General features: G+C 35.0%; 1 protein-coding gene and 1 long non-coding RNA gene across 3 annotated transcripts in view; one reads left to right on the forward strand and one right to left on the reverse strand.

Annotated features, from left to right (window-relative positions):
- LOC140747151 (neuroligin-4, Y-linked) overlaps positions 1 to 17,108 on the reverse strand; it is a 115,374-nt gene that overhangs the window by 50,045 nt on the left and 48,221 nt on the right. The window lies entirely within an intron of this gene.
- Positions 8,393 to 10,074, forward strand: LOC140747150 (uncharacterized). The gene is made up of 2 exons (XR_012102852.1): positions 8,393 to 9,831; positions 10,043 to 10,074. It is a non-coding gene; the product is annotated as an uncharacterized LOC140747150 (long non-coding RNA).

Genomic DNA, 17,108 nt, shown 5'->3' on the forward strand with positions numbered 1-17,108 from the left:
AGGGAATTGGATCCGTTGTCCCGTGAAACACAATTCAATTAGCGAAGATTTCGTTAGTTGTAAGAACTTTGAAACTAAAACTTATATACTGTTAGTACTGAATAATTTATGTGTTACTAATTAAGTGTCGTAACAGGTGTTCCAAGAAATTTGTGGTTAATTTAATTTTACTATTTTGGCAACGCTTTGTGTAAAAGCCGTACTCTTATACTATTTAAATTGTACTTTACTTAATTTTATTGTTTTGTTATTTATATATATTGTTTTTGTTATTTATATATAAGTTACTTGAACGCAGTAGGTATATATAAACTATAAAATATATATAAACTTAACAATTATTTCAAGTAAATTCTGCCTTTTGCGAAATAAAGATCATAAATATAATAATTCTCAAAAAGATGGTATACAAAGAAATAAGTCAGTACTAATTAATTATTATTAATAATTTATTAAATAGTTTTGAACTGGCACAACACAGTCAGCTGTTACTTATACGTGCGCACACAATTCTTGTCTGAGGCTACTCATTACTTGTAGTTCCTTCATTGCGATACAAGATGGCGCTATTAAGAAAAGTTATAATTGTAGCACAATTATGGAGCTTATTAGATCATATTCGGTGTATTCTGTACGTTATGACACGGACTAATTTGACCAAATCACGTAATCATGACGTGATCATAATTGACCCCAATTGGCCGGCAATTATGCAAATTTGATTTAATATCGTTACTCGATAATCAGGACTATGAGCAAACGTAGGGCGATGAAGGTAAATTTATGACGCCCGTAGCATAGTGGTTACCGTACTGGTTGCGATGTAGAATCTAGATAGTTCCAATTTTGATACAGATAGGGACAAACGGTGCTCAGTATTTCAATCTAAAAGATTGGCATTATAATAGATTTAAGAATAGCCATTAAAATGGTAACGCGAAGAGTGTTACAGTATAGTAAAAATACATTAACAAATCCATATTGAAAAAAAAACCCTCTAATACATTTAAAGACAAACAAAGATTTGAATGAATGAATCAACACTGCGATGCCATAATTATGCTATGTAGGTAGCTACGACGTAGAGCTTGCTACGAGAAACAAGCACCGTAGCCGTAATTGTTCTGTGCATGGAACAGAAAAAACAAGGTTCTGTGCATCTGTGTACAGTCCCAAAAATTTAGGTGTATTTTGAGCTGCCAGATATACATTAAATTTAGGAATGTAGGGTGACTACATTTTTGTGAGTTCTAGGTCTATTTGTGAAGTAATATAAGTAAGAATACCCTGTGATCAGAATGGTTGACTTAAGCCTAAATCCATCTTACTCTGAGGGTGATCAAATATCCTTCTCTGTTACTGCAATAGGTTGATGATAATGTATGTTACTTGTCACAACATTAATGAACAAAGCTGTATTTCAAATCCAATTTAGCTACGGACCGTGCAAATTTCCTGCTTCCCGTCACCCGTGATGTATTATGACTGCAAAAAACAAACGGAATTTAAATAATTGCAGATCTATCTGGCTAACGGCCAACCCAGAGTTGGGATGTGGCCAGAGCTGAACAAATAGCCGACACTAGCCATCGTGATTAACATTGCGCTGAATTTACGCATTATTGGAATGAAAACTGCAACTTTCGACTTTGCCAGCTCAACAAGTATATTTTTATGGAAATACATAAAAAATAAGCGTCTGTGTTGATGGTGGTAAGATCTTCCATAGATATCGTAATGCATATAACTATAGTATAAACCATTATGTTTTGATTTAAGAGACCATAAAGCTTTTGTTTTGGTCCTTATCTCGATACTTGAATGTGGTAGAACCTTTGTGGTTCGAGGAACAGCCACTGCCATACCTGTTTCTGTCTTATAAAAACAAAGTAAAGCAATGTTTTGTCTCGCTTTGAAAGGTGTCTAATGAAGAAATACTTATCCGAAGCGTTTCATTTTTAGGAATAACAACAGCTTTTGCTTACCTCAGATAGGAATCTAGTTATCTGGGGTTAATAACAGATGTTCATGGGCGGACCACTTAACAAGTGGGTTAAGTTCTCTAACAAGTGGCTTGTAATTCCTTTCCCTTCATTACATGAAAGGTCTAGTGAAATAGCTAAACAGCTCAAACATACATTACTTATTCATGACACGCGACTTAAAAACCAAGCCAACTTGTTGAACTAAGCTGACGAAGAACAGCGACAGACTGCATTTTATTATAACCGGCTTATATAGTTCTGAATCAAGCAAGATTTCGTTCAAACTATTACACAGTTAAGAACACATATAGGTAGGTATAATACAACAATTTTACATTTACACAATCATCAAGATTTTTTTTATTTGAAACATTTATGGACGTGAATGTAAATGCGAATAAAGGATAATATAAAACCAGAATTAATTACTAAATAGACCGCAAGAAAGTAAGTTATGAACCGGCTTACTTACATACGAGAAATCTATTTTCCTCAAGTTCTCAAGAGTTGCAACGCTCATTTGATTAACTTTAGATAAAACGTTTCTTCTATTCTGAGTTTTTTACAATCAATCAACAATCACGGGACGGCAGTGACCATTTACTATCAATCTCATCGATAGAACCAAAATCGGTGGTAGTATAAAGAAACAATGAAACAAAAAGCATATCCACATCGGTCGCTATGGTTCCGTGACGCAAGCAACATCCCAAGATATCAGGACTATGAACGCACTCAACCTTTTTCACGCTTCACCGGACCAGTGCACAGAGATAAAGTGTATCCTACTTTCAGACCGTTCATGTTTACACTGTACGACAAGATATCGTAATGCTATTACGATGTGCTTTTACATGGCACGACAATATTTAAACCGACAGCAATTATAAGGTTTCTTCCCTGATTATATTTAATTTTCATAGTCTTTATTATTTAAATTTCGTAGTCTTATGAAAAAATATGAAATGTCTATATTTCATATTTTTTAAGAGCCAAATTTGGGAGCGGGTTAAAATAGAGATATTCGAAGATATACCTAAAGTTGTTATCTATCTCAAACGAGACGTCAAGCTTTCAAGCTGCATCAACATAAGGCGTTACGCTTTGCAAATGTATGTTGTAATAAGCTTTTTAGAATGGAACATGATACCATAGATTCTTATCATTTATTAATGTAAACCTTACGATAAAAAAAATATTAAAATCGGTCCACTAACGGCGGGGTAATTCGTGTACATACATAAAAAAAAAGATACCGGCCGAATTGATAACCACCTCCTTTTTGAAGTCGGTTAAAAAGCGAATGTTGTAATAGAAATATTGTATGTAAAGTTTTAGTAGTATTTAACACAAATCATTCTAAATTGTGATTCGAAGCAAAAAAATATTATAGCTTGTATGAAAAATGTTAAGCCATGATGTAATCAAACATCCGAATGATACATTTTAATGATATACATATAAAAGGCCAGAAATTATATATTACATGCCTTGTGAGTTTGGAAACTTGTACGAGTATTTGTGAGTTTTATTGATAGGTTTGCGAGTGGATTATATTTTTATTCTATGTAAAAAAATCCATGATCTCGCCAACCATCTAAGTTCTACAAATAAAAAATAAATAATATATTTTTTAAATAATCTAGATGTCACTTCATACTGGGTGTTTGTGAAAGTGTATGAATTTGTTATAAAATACGGGTGTTAAGTGTGATTTTTTTCGGTCTATCTACTTCAATAACGCACAGCTAAAACCGATATTGAAAATAAAGTACACAGAAGCTCCATCATGTAGTCTAAACGTGCAATAAAAAAGGGTTTTTCGCAATTCATTCCATTTAGGCTTAATAGAGGTCTATTTGAAAGCTTGCAACTCATAATAACGGTCCTCTAAGCTGTTTTATAAAATAGACGAGATATAACGGTTCTGTCCGTTGCCCTTTGATCTCTCGTAAGATTAAGTATGTCCTATTTCCATTTAGAATGAGGACATTACGTGGGGGCGCCATTAAACGCCCAGCTGGCGTAGGTACGGACTAGAATCTTTAATGTCTGAGCTAAATTCTTCGCCTGACTACTTTTTTTGAAGTTACAAACGGGCTGTTTACCTGATGGTATATAACTAATCTTAGAAATTGGATTGGAGGTGGTGAGGACCGCCATATATGCGTTTTTACTTATACGTTATTTAAATCACAATTGCTTTTAATACGGTTGTTATAAAGTTAAAATCTTATTTTGGATACAATACAATTTAAAAGTGGTAGAACCCTTTGTGGTTTGACTCCGGCAGCACCACCGCCACACCTATTTCTGTCTCATAACAGCAGTGTTAAGCGCTGCTGTATTTCGGTTTGAAGTTTGTGGTAAGGGAGACATACTTTTCCGAGGCATTCCAGCTTAGTCCTCATGTGTAGCGACGCATCTGTAGGTAGGAATACTTAATACTATCTGGGGTCGATTACAGATGTCCATGGACGGCAGTAGCCACTTACCATCAGGTGGACTGCATGCTCGTCTGCTACTCCTATATTATAAAAACAATCAGATGCCAAAGTAGATGATGAGATCCAGATTTCAAAAAAACCCATACACCTACCACTACCACAACCAAAACCATATAGATTAACCTCTTCTTGATTAAGAGTCAAATTATACTAAGACTTCTTTTTTTTATATTTAACCTAACGATAAGACAGACGGGCCACCTGATGGAAAGCAGTCAGCGTCGCCTATGGACATTTGCAACACCAGAGGAGTCAATGCATCGCCGGCTTTGAAGGAGAGCTCTTTTTACACCCCTCTTGAAGAGCCCCATGTCATAGTTCTGAGGGAATACCTCAGGAGGAAGTTCATTCCACATTTTGCACGTACGCGGTAAAAATGACCGTGCTATCATTAGCAATGAGTATAATAGGAATAGCTTAAAAATGTAGCCTTTAATATTAGCCCTACAATTTAGACGATTGCAACGACACCTCATATGTTAACATCCGTCAAGCATGTCGGGCTTCAGAGAATGCTAAAGAATAAGACATACAGTATACATTCAAACATACGCTCTAAAAACTTTACCTCTACAGTTAGGTAAAATATGTGCAAAATCTGCACAGCACACATATTGGTATCTGCACAGCTGAAACGCGAAAGATTGCAAAATAACAAGGTAACACATATTTACAGTGTGTTTTCGAATTTCTTATATTTCTGTACCGTAACATTTCACCTTTACTAACAAGACCAGCACTTCAGCGTAACGCGATTCGCTTTTCCAATACTTCATGCAAATACCACATTTCCGAGAAACAGCTGCAACAACTATTGATACAAAAATGTTATTGGCGAAAAACAGAACTATTCTACTACGCGTCTTGGTATTTGTAATTCAGTTTGGTATGAGACCGGGTGTGTAAATTTCATATTCAAATTCAAATCTTTTTTGATAAAATTATTACAAGATTTTTTCTGACACAGTGAAATTTAGTGAAAATTTTTAGGGTTCCGCAGCCGAAAAGTTAATACGGAACCCTATTATTGAGCCTCAGCTGCCTGTCTTTCTGTCCACCTATCACAGGGCTCAATCTCTTGAGCCTTAATAGAAAGACGTTTGAAAGTTTCACAGAGTGTGTATTGCTTTGGCAACAAATACTAAAAATAAATAAAGGTAAATTTGGTGGTAAGGAATGTAACCAATATGCGAGTTCGGCTCATACTTGGGCAATTATTTGGATTATAATTGTATTCCTCCATGTCATATCGGACGGTTCGCGCAAAAACAATTTTAATTGTACTTATACCAATTAAAACGTGTCAGCGATGGATATAATTGGCTGTTACATGGTAAGAATGTACCTTAACTATAAGTAAAGGTAGTTTCATATAATTACGAATATATCCGCAGTTAATATTATCGCGCCCTCTACTTTATTAATATAACCCGTTGAGTTGTTACTAACGCCTGCTAATTATTAAAATAGCTATAAAATTAATATAAAACATCTTGCATAAAATAATCAACAGAAGAGGCAAAAAGTCCACAAAAAAGGGGAACAGTTTACAATTTAGATGAATCAAACGACACCTCATATGTTAAAATCTGTCAAGCATGCCAGAGAATGAGACATACATACATACGATCGATAAGCATTTTTGTTTTTATATTATAGGAGTAGCAGACGAGCATGCAGTCCACCTAATGGTAAGTGGCTACTGCCGCCCATAGACATCTGTAATCAACCCCAGATAGGATTAGATATTCCTACCTGAGGACAGCCACAGATGCGCCGCTACCCCTGAGGACTAAGCTGGAACGCCTCTGAGAAGTCTGTCTCCCTTACCACACCCTTCAAAACGGAACACAGCAGCGCCTAACACTGCTGTTATAAGGCAGAAATAGGTGTGGCGGTGGTGCCGCCGGAGTCGAACCACAAAGGTCCTACCGCCTTCAAACCTCATTAAACCACATTACCGGAGGGCAATTGGGTAAAAAGAAAAAATAATCCAAAACTATTAATGTCTATCCATGGGAAGTTGTTAGTATATTATTGATTTTCAGTAGAATTACTCCTTGTTTGATTCGACTGTACCGAGGAATTACATGTGATTGCTCAAACGGAAACTTTTGTGTCGCAATATTGATCGGGGCTCTTTGAATATTAGTTTCTACTCGTTATTGACAATGGAAACGTAAGTGGTTCAAGATACGAGGAAATCATATACGCCATTATTATCAATTCTCAGAATCCGCCTAGAACTCTTCGATGTGCACTACTGTGTTTTGTTTCAAAAAGACTGAAGGTGATGTAAAATTAATAATGATATAAATCATCCAAAGAGGAAGGATGTAGAACATTTTGTGGTATGCTTCTCGAAGCGCCGCCGTCACACCAATTCTTCCTAATAACAGCTGTGTTTAGTACGACTGTGTTCCGGTTTCAAGGTTCAAAGAGACATACTAATGCGATGCGTTCCAAATTATTAATCAGAAGACGCATTATGGCCAAGCTCAGATGGGAATTTAATCTTATCTGGCGTTCATTATAGATGTCCATGGGCGACAATAGCCATTTACCATCAGGACTGCACTCGGTTGCTACTTCATATTATAAAAAGGTGAAGTTTTGAAGGTGGTAGAACCCTTTGTGTTACGACTCCGGTGGCACCACCGCTACACCTATTTTTACCCGACTGCCAAGGAAGGGTTATGTTTTTCGCACGTATCTTGTATGTTTGTCTTTCTTTATTTGATCCGATCTAACTAACGGCTGGATGAATTTCAACAGTTAAGGTGTCATTATATATCTCTCAATGACCCGAGTGTCCTTAGATAGGTGTTAGTAAAAAAAATCAAAATGGCGGATTTTTGGCGCGAAATAGTAACACATTTAAAAAAAAAAGTTAACCGAACCTATCGAGTAGGGTATCAAATAATAGGAAATTAAACGGAGATTATAAAAACATATTTGTATATATATTAAACAGTAAGGTGACTGACTGACTGACCAACTAAATGACTTTTTCATTTTTCAGAAATCAACGTACAGCCTAAACCAAGGACTTTACAGTTCTGAAATTTTGCACATAGGTTCTCTATAAAGCGTGAATAAGTACTAAAAAAGGCCTTTTGGAAATTCTACCCTTAAGAGGGTAAAATAGGGGAAAACAGTTTTTTTGAAATCCTTTAATTTTGAAGCAACTACTATAAAATTTTGTATTTGGCTTTATGGATAGGAACAAGGACGCACTTATTAATCCCTCTCCGAAAAATCAACCCCGTAGAGGGTAAAATAAGGGTTAAAAGTTCATTTGAACAATCGTCAATTTTGAAGCAAACACTATGAAATTTTGTATGAGGCTTGTTGGATAAAAATATTGAAATTCTACCTCTAACGATGTAAAATAATGACCGAAACTTTGATTTACTGAAGTTAAATATTTTATAGACCGTAAATGGTGGATTGTTTCGCGAAATAGTAACACGTTTTAAAAAAAGTTAACCAAGCCTATCCAGTAGGGTGTCAAACTAAAGGAAATTAAGAGGAGATTACACATACATTATATAATTAATATATCTTTATATATGTCACTGAACTCATCCTAAACGACTGGACTGATTTTGATGAAGTTTGTTGTGTGTGTTCAAGTGGATTTGAGAATGGTTTAGATTCACAATTTAGTCCGTGCGAAAAGGTTATTTAATTAATTTTTAATTCGTAAGTAGTTGTTGATTTTGGAATGTTTCACATTGGATTCGACAGACTTCGCTACCATCGCAGTTTCAAATATTCTATCTATTTTTCAAACCCGTAATTGATAAGGGTTGTTCACCCTTAACATTTTTTTTTATTTATATAGCAACACAACGTTTTCCGGGTCAGCTAGTCTTATATATAAAATTCTCGTGTTATACCTCCGCCACGATGCGAAGAGAATTCATGTAAACAAACCGATATTAGGGTCATCAAAATTTTGGTACTGTAAAAATTACTATTATCCTTGTTTTCATTTTTAATTCAACAAAAAACTTCACAATTAAATTGTATCCATTATTTCTATACCTTATTACATGCAAAGTACTCTCACAACTTTCATATTGTTGCGTATAGACAAAGATGAATAAAATATCCTTATCAGTAAGTAAGTGAAAACCCTGTAAATAAGCGTATGCCAGGTAATAAGAACTTTTGGTTACGATTTTGAAAAATCGAAACAGTCCATCAAAAAAAAAGAGTACGTAAATTTCTTTACAACCCCACTTTTACTGCTTCATTTTAAATTAGCTGCATAATAATTGCTTTATAATCCGACTATTTAAAAAACACAATTGCGTTTCGTTTTATTTAAAGTAGCAAATAATATTTTTTGAAGTGTAAGCTGACATTTTAATTTATCCACTATTTTCGTAGTATATGATTAAATTATTATTTGAAAATAATTTTATTTATACTAATGTATAATATTTTAAATATAACTTTATAATAATAGTTCATTGTTACAAATACAAAAAAAAACATTTTGTTTACATTGACTGCTTAGCTATAACGAAACGCACTCTCCGAATTTGGTCGTGTTACAATGATGTTTACAACATGGCTGCTTACGATTTCGAGTATTGTGCGTGTTAATATCTCTGTTATCCATTGTTATTTGTTTGTTAAATATTCCTGTTATAGTGTTGTTCTGTTATTTTGTTGAGTTTTTTTTTGTTTCGTTTTGTTTGTTTTGTTGTTCTTGTTATAATGAGTGATTCCCAACCGGGTCCGAGTGGCCTGCAGAAGTTTTCTTCTCCAAAGAAGAAACGAGCGAGGTGTTCACTCAGTTCCTCGGAGAAAACAGTTATATGTAACATTTATAAAACTATCGAAGAAATGTGGCCAAAAGATAGTTTTATATACAGTAAAGATGTCGCAAAAAAAACCTGCAGAAACTGCCGGCGTACATTTGAGTACTGTGTACCGAATAATAAAAGAATATCGAACTCATAAACGAGTTTCGTCACCGACTCCAGCTCCTAAAAAGGGGACAATAATGGACAAATTGGACGATATGACCTTGAGTGGAATTCGTAGGAAGGTGCACATGTTATTCTTTGATAACGATCCACCAACAATTTAAAAAGTTTTAAATTTAGTGAACGAGGACGACAGCTTACCAAGCTTTAAAAGAACTACCTTTCAAAAAGTTTTAAATAAACTAAAGATTAAATATTTGAAACGGTCGAGACGAAGTGTTCTCATTGAAAAGGAAGAAATTGTGCGATGGCGCTTCTATTATCTTCAAAAAATGTTAAGGATGAGAGAACAAAGACGCAAAATTTATTATTTGGATGAGACTTGGGTTAACGAAGGTACATAAACAATTTTAACTTATTTTTTATATAGAATCAATCATTTCTGTATACTTATTGATCTTTATTTAAACAGTAACCATATAGACTATTATTAATAAGTAGAATTTAAATGTCATAATCAATATTTTATCACATCTTTGGCACACACTGTGTATAAAATTATTTATATTAAAATAATTTAAAGCAATAATATATTATTTGTTTTCAGGACATACAAAAAGTAAAATATGGCAAGACCTTTCCATTGAGTCTGCTCGACAAGCCTATCAGGAGGGACTCTCAACTGGCTTGAAAGCTCCATCGGGAAAAGGGAAGCGCTTGATAGTTGTACATATGGGCGGCGAGACCTTTTATAATATATAATATTAATTATTATCATGTTAATTTTGATTGTCAATGTGGAATTAATATTTAGATTAAAATATGGACAACTTCCGGTAGTACTTCAAAACACTTTGTTAGTCATACCAAATAAATTATATGAATTATAATAATATTAAAATATTTATTCTCGTATTTTTAAAACAATATTTTAAATATAATGTTATTTTATTAATAGTTAAATTTATTGTGAATCACATCACTTGTTATAACAAAACAAGTGATGTGAGAGGGTAGTTCTTACGCTGTTTGTCACTCGAGTAGTATTTAAGTCCACGCGCTGGTAGAGCGTGGTACATTCGCATTTAATCAGTCGTGTAAGCCGTTACTCTGCTCGAATTGTAAATAAAAGTGATTCTCATATTAAAGTCGTTTCGTTCAGTTTATTAATAAAGTGCGGTATTGGGATATCGCCGACAGCAGCGGTGGGATGGTCCTACGTGTCCACATGGTCATGATTGAGATCAATGGTGACGTTTATTGGTTCGGGGCAATGGCGCGCACATTTGGCGCGCGTGTTTGGTGATTTTCCTGGGATTGCTTTGAACGAAGCCTTAGGAAGCCATGCCGTTGGTAAAGCGTCTGACAGCCGTTGGATGCTTTGATTATGGCGGGACTGAACGTATGGAGCAGCGTAATTTTGGGGTGGACCCTGGTGTAGTATGACAGTTTATTTCATACGGGCGACAACGTTGCCATTTTGATACTTATAATCACTTGGGTGGTCTATTATTTAAATTTATTTCTATCTTGTAATTTTATAATGTTCACCTAATGTTTGAGTGTTCACAGGATAAGAATTTACTATGGCTGCTTATTAGTGGTATTGCGACAACGCTGGACTTGTGTTGACCGCGAACGTACCGGAAGGTGGCAAATGTTACGGGTCGCTATAAGGCCGGATACATTTAGACTGGTAAAACCAAGATACTTTTTGACTGGTAAAACTAAGGCGGTGAGTTGGTAGGAGCCTTTTCGGTAAGTGACTTTATACTTTAAAAATTGAGTTACTTGACGGTTTGTTAATAATTTGGCTACAAGAATATGACCACTGTTGGGAAAGAATTTACTTACGAATTACGAATTTTAAGATTTTTGCGAGTACTCATTATTTCTTGTGAAAATTTTTTTTTTGAAGTTTGTCGTATTAATGCAATTTTAATAGTCTACACGTTGTTCAATGGTGTCTCTCTGGTGTGTAAAGGCTCAATAGATGTGTTTATGTATATGGGTTCAGCGAAGATACGATACCATAGCGTTCAGTGGCGCTCATGTTTGAATTTAACGGTGTGTTGTATTGACCAAGATGAAAGTGATTTAGGTTAGAACATTTAAATTTTGAGTTTTAATGTCCTTGATGAAACTTCCAGACTTCTGTCATTTTGTTTTCTATATACAAATAGGGTATATTACGGGGTAATTAGTGCTAAGCTGACTAAATTTATTTAAAGTAGTTACAATAATGACTTGAGAACTTGAGTAAGCACTTTGATCGGACTGTACCAGAGGTTGTCGTGTAGCCGTATTATGCGGTGGGCAGGCAGCTATGGCGGAGGTCTAGTTTCAGTAGAAACTATGTGTATTCATGTAAGTGGATTTGCGTTAATAAAAAGTAACAAGAGGTTACTGGGTTATCCATCAATCACATGTAGTGGTTAAATGTCTCTTAATTATTTGATGTATTTGGTCTAAGTAATTTTAGTAATTAGAAGGAATTGGTCAGCTAAGCTCTTAGTTTATAAAAAAAAAAAAAAAAAACAAAAAAAAAAAATATATTATATTAATAATAGTTCGTTGGAATTTATTTTACGCGTTTGAGTTTAATGTTAAGGGACTAATTCTTTTGTTTAAATGGTGTTGTAGAAAATGTTGAATCTTATACAGACAATGCGACCGATCGATTTTGTGTAAAATTTTGTTTAATTAGAAAAGTGATAGTAATGTAAAAGAGGTCGAAATTGAGTACGGTTGTATTGTGCGTTGAGAGATTCATGTGATTTGAAATAAACTATTCATCATTAGTCTTTTAGTTTTAGCGTGGCGAATAACCTTAACACGAGTTAGTCAGGATTGACCGAGCGGAAATTCTAATATTCGCCGTTTGTTTTTCTGTCTTACAGGAACAACACACGAGGACGTTTGACTTATCACGATGGCCATGCCGCGGATGGCCAGTGGAGGGTTGGTTTGAGTGCGCTAAGTATGAGATGGCACTAGCTGGACAGACATAGGGGCGGTTTGTCGATACCTGCTACAAGTGAGTGGTCGGGGTGCGCGTGGTCCTTGGGTGCCACAACGCCACAATTTGGACCGCTGAACCTTCATTTCAATTTTTGTAACAAATTATTTTCTTTAAAAAAAAGAAAAAGATGGAAATTTGCACACGTGGAGCCGTATGGGCACTGGGTAAATGAGAACTTTGAAACAATTTGTAACTACGCTTTATTTATTTCCTTTCCGCATTTCCTTTCCCATAACGCTGGCCGATCACCATGCGTTTCCTTTTCCCGGTCTTGGGGGCTAGATCCCAGGATGGGTGATGCCTATGTTTCCACATTTCCTTTCCCATAACGCTGGCTGATCACCATGCGTTTCCTTTTCCCGGTCTTGGAGGCTAGATCCCAGGATGGGTGATGCCAGATTTGTGTGTTGGCTAGATCCCAGGATGGGTGATGCCCGATGTGTGTTATTGTGTTGTGTTGTGTTGTTGTTGTCTTGTCCGCATTTCCTTTCCCTGACGCTGGCTGGCCACCATGCGTTTCCTTTTCCCGGTCTTGGGGGCTAGATCCCGGGATGGGTGATGCCGGTTATTGTCAGCTTGATCCCAATATGGGTGATGGTTGTTATGGTTGGTTTGATTTGGATCCTGGTAAGGCTTACTGGTACCATATTGCAATACTGTTTATCATATCTCTAATTTAAGTTTACAAAGATTTATGTTCAAACAAATGTTTTATTGTTATTTTTAGTTTAAAATGTTTTTATTATTTTGTTTTCTCTCTATATGTTCAAAGAAATGTTATATTTTTGTTTTACATGTAAAATGTTTTATTGTTATTGATTCTCTTTTTTTAAGTTCACAAAAGAAATTTATTATTATATTTAATCAGTATGACCGTATGGGCGACGAGGCATTTGATAACTATGTTATATTTATTGTGGGTTTATTTTTGTAACACCAGAATTGCGCAGAGAGCGCGCTGAGTCAGTATGGCCGTATGGGCGGCGAGACCTTTTATAATATATAATATTAATTATTATCATGTTAATTTTGATTGTCAATGTGGAATTAATATTTAGATTAAAATATGGACAACTTCCGGTAGTACTTCAAAACACTTTGTTAGTCATACCAAATAAATTATATGAATTATAATAATATTAAAATATTTATTCTCGTATTTTTAAAACAATATTTTAAATATAATGTTATTTTATTAATAGTTAAATTTATTGTGAAGCACATCACTTGTTATAACAAAACAAGTGATGTGAGAGGGTAGTTCTTACGCTGTTTGTCACTCGAGTAGTATTTAAGTCCACGCGCTGGTAGAGCGTGGTACATTCGCATTTAATCAGTCGTGTAAGCCGTTACTCTGCTCGAATTGTAAATAAAAGTGAATAAAAGTGATTCTCATATTAAAGTCGTTTCGTTCAGTTTATTAATAAAGTGCGGTATTGGGATATCGCCGACATACACATTGGTATGTTATCATCCTAATATTGTTAGCTTAAGATCACATAATTTTAGATGTGTGTTATCATGGAATTGAAAAAAGTTTTGTAAAAAAATAAACTCATGCATAGCTAATCAGGTTAACGTAAAAGTATAGTTTCTATGCCATATAGTCAATATATGATCACTAGACTGCTACATGTACTTTTCACATTTTAATATTTATCATTTTTTTATAGGTAACGAGGATGGATTTGTGGAAAATGCAGACTTAATTTTCGAAAGTAAAAAAGGTGAAGGCGACTATCATAGAGAGATGAACTCGAAGGTGTTTGAAGAGTGGTTCTCTAGAACTCTAGAAAAATTAGAACCAAACTCCATAATTGTAATGGACAATGCCCCATATCATTCTCGACGCTTGGAACGAGTTCCTTCTATGAATTGGTTAAAAAAAGACATACAAAGTTGGCTAACAGAAAAAGGTATCTCGTTCCAAGCAGAGATGATAAAAGCACAGCTTATCGACTTGGTAACACCTGAACGGGAAAAATACTCAGCATTTGTATGCGATACAATGGCGAAGCAGCACAACATTGAGGTATTAAGATTACCACCGTACCATTGCGAATTAAATCCTATCGAGTTGATATGGGGCCAAGTAAAAGGCCATGTCGCAGAAAAAAACAAAACATTTAAAATAATTGATTTAAAAAAAATATTAAGTGAAGCAATTAAATCTATAACTTCTGCGGCATGGCAACAATGTGTCAATCATGTAATTAAAGAGGAAAAGAAAATGGCAGAACTTGACGGCATTTCAGATAATGTAATTGACAATTTTATTATTCGAGTGACAGACAGTTCAACAAGTCCATCAAGTTCTGCCAGTGATGAAGAAGATGAATAATTTATTTATGATGGTATTCTTTCCCGTTTGATGTAATTCCCGTTTGACGTAAATTTGATGAATAATAACAACATGTCTGTAATTTTGAACAAGACTCTTACAAACTATAATAATTACAATCTGGAGTTTACTAATATCTGCATTCTCTTTATATATAAAAGTACTAACTGGACTAACCTTCGAAATTTCTTCAGGAGTCTTATTCAAAATCTATAATGGGCGGCCAAAAAACCTTAAGGATTTGTATTTTTACATGATGTATTACATACTTGTAATTTGTGCTATTTAATTTAATCATTTTAACCCGTTCATACATGTAATAATAGCTAAATAAATATGTACAAAACTCCAAGTTTTTATTTTTATTTTTAGTTACTACTAAACCAATTTCAATTTTATTTTCCAATCTACTCTGGGAATAGAGTATTTACTAACTTACAGTCTATTTATTCTCTTAGAGTCCAAATACGAGACGTGTACATATTGCCATGGAGGATATTAAACTACCATTACTCTAAATTACATTATTTTATTCATTCTGATTAAAATAGAATATCACACAGCATTAATATCTAAGAAAATTGTATAAATTCACTTAATACGCATTTAAATGCTGATTTAAAATATATCTTGCGAGATTATTCTCGAAATCTAATTAAACTCAAGGTCAAATATTTATTCACAATATTTAATTCTAACCAGACATTAGGTATAGTGTATAGAATAGGATAGAAAATAACGGAAATTTTCTTTTATTTTACATAATATTATACATTAATAAATTGTGCTAATGAAAAAAGGTTATTGTTATATGCCCGTTATCGGTTGCTAAGCGACGATTGTTGGTAAACATTCTTCTTCCAATTTGGCTGGAGTATAGTTACCGTACTCCTCCGTAACGGCTTCACCGATTTTCACCAAATTTTATATACATATTCAGTAGGTCTGAGAATCGGCCACTATCTATGTTTTTTTACCCCTAAGTGATAAGGGCTGTTTACCCTTAACATTTTTTTTATTTATATGGCAACAAAAAGTTTTCCGAATCAACTAGTACATATATACTTATATATACACTTTGAGATGACTGTCTGACTAAATGAGTGAGTTGCCGTGCCAGAGATCAACGCAAAGGGAAACCGCTGAACTTAAGCGTGCTGGAATTTTACACATAGGTTCTTTATATAGCGTAAATGAGCACTACGAGGATAAAATAGGATAATATTGTCTGAACATCTTTTGGTTTTTAAGCAGACACCTACTATGAAACTTAGTATTTGGCTTTCTGGATAAAAATAATGAAATGCCTATTTCACTGCTTTTGGAAATTCTACTTCAGCCTCTTTGGTGCAGCCGGGTTTTTGATTTTTTAAATTAATGACTTGTTATCTAATAACAGCAGTGCTAGGCGCTGCTGTGTTCCATTTTGAAGAGTGTGCTAACGGAAACAGACTTTGTCGAGGCGTTACAGCTTAGTCCTCAGGGGTAGCGGCGCATCTGTGGCCGACCTCAGGTAGGAATATCCAATCCTATCTGGGGTTGATTACAGATGTCCATGGGCAGCAGTAGCCACTTATCAGGTGGATTGCATGCTCGTCTTCTACTCCTACATTATAAAAAAAAAGTTGAGTCGTCACATTTAGTACCTACACCTAAAACAATTTATAAATCGCCAGTTTAACCACGCTCAATTAAGCCCACTTAATAGCAGACAATGCGCTCCCGAAAAAATGTCTGTAAAACATTATTCACTAAGACCTACTTTGTCCTTGTCGTGTGAACAATTAAGTTGCGTGGGAGCTTAAAAACTTCTACGAAACAATTCGAGAACTTTTTCGCTTTAGCAATAATTATTCCGTTGAACACAATTCCGAAAAGTTCTACCGCAGAGCAAGTTTTAGTTTAAATAATTTGCTACGAAAATTCTAGGATATGAATTGTCTATTGTTAAATATTAATTTAATAAATGCGGTAAGAGGAATATGCGAGGCGTTCCAACTTAGTTCTTAGGGGTAAAAATACCACCGGGGGTAGATATGACCTGTCCCGGGAGGACGGCGGTATGTGTGGTCGCATACCGCCGTACGCACCAGACAGTGTAGCGAGCGTCAAGCTCACCTGGGCGGAGCCCGACGCGGCAACACGCTAAGATGACTCGATAGATGGCGGTACCGGGTACCTTTTGAAGGTTCCCCCTCGTAAACAAAAAAAGATAAAAATGCATCTGTTGCCGAACTAAGGTGGGATTCTACTCTTATATATGGTGTTGATTATAGATGTCCATGGGCCTGGACATTTAACATCACGTAT

Source organism: Epargyreus clarus, unplaced genomic scaffold (assembly GCF_041222505.1).
Source record: "Epargyreus clarus isolate Ecla_fem2 unplaced genomic scaffold, WU_Ecla_fem_2.2 ptg000014l, whole genome shotgun sequence".
Taxonomy (NCBI): domain Eukaryota; kingdom Metazoa; phylum Arthropoda; class Insecta; order Lepidoptera; family Hesperiidae; genus Epargyreus; species Epargyreus clarus.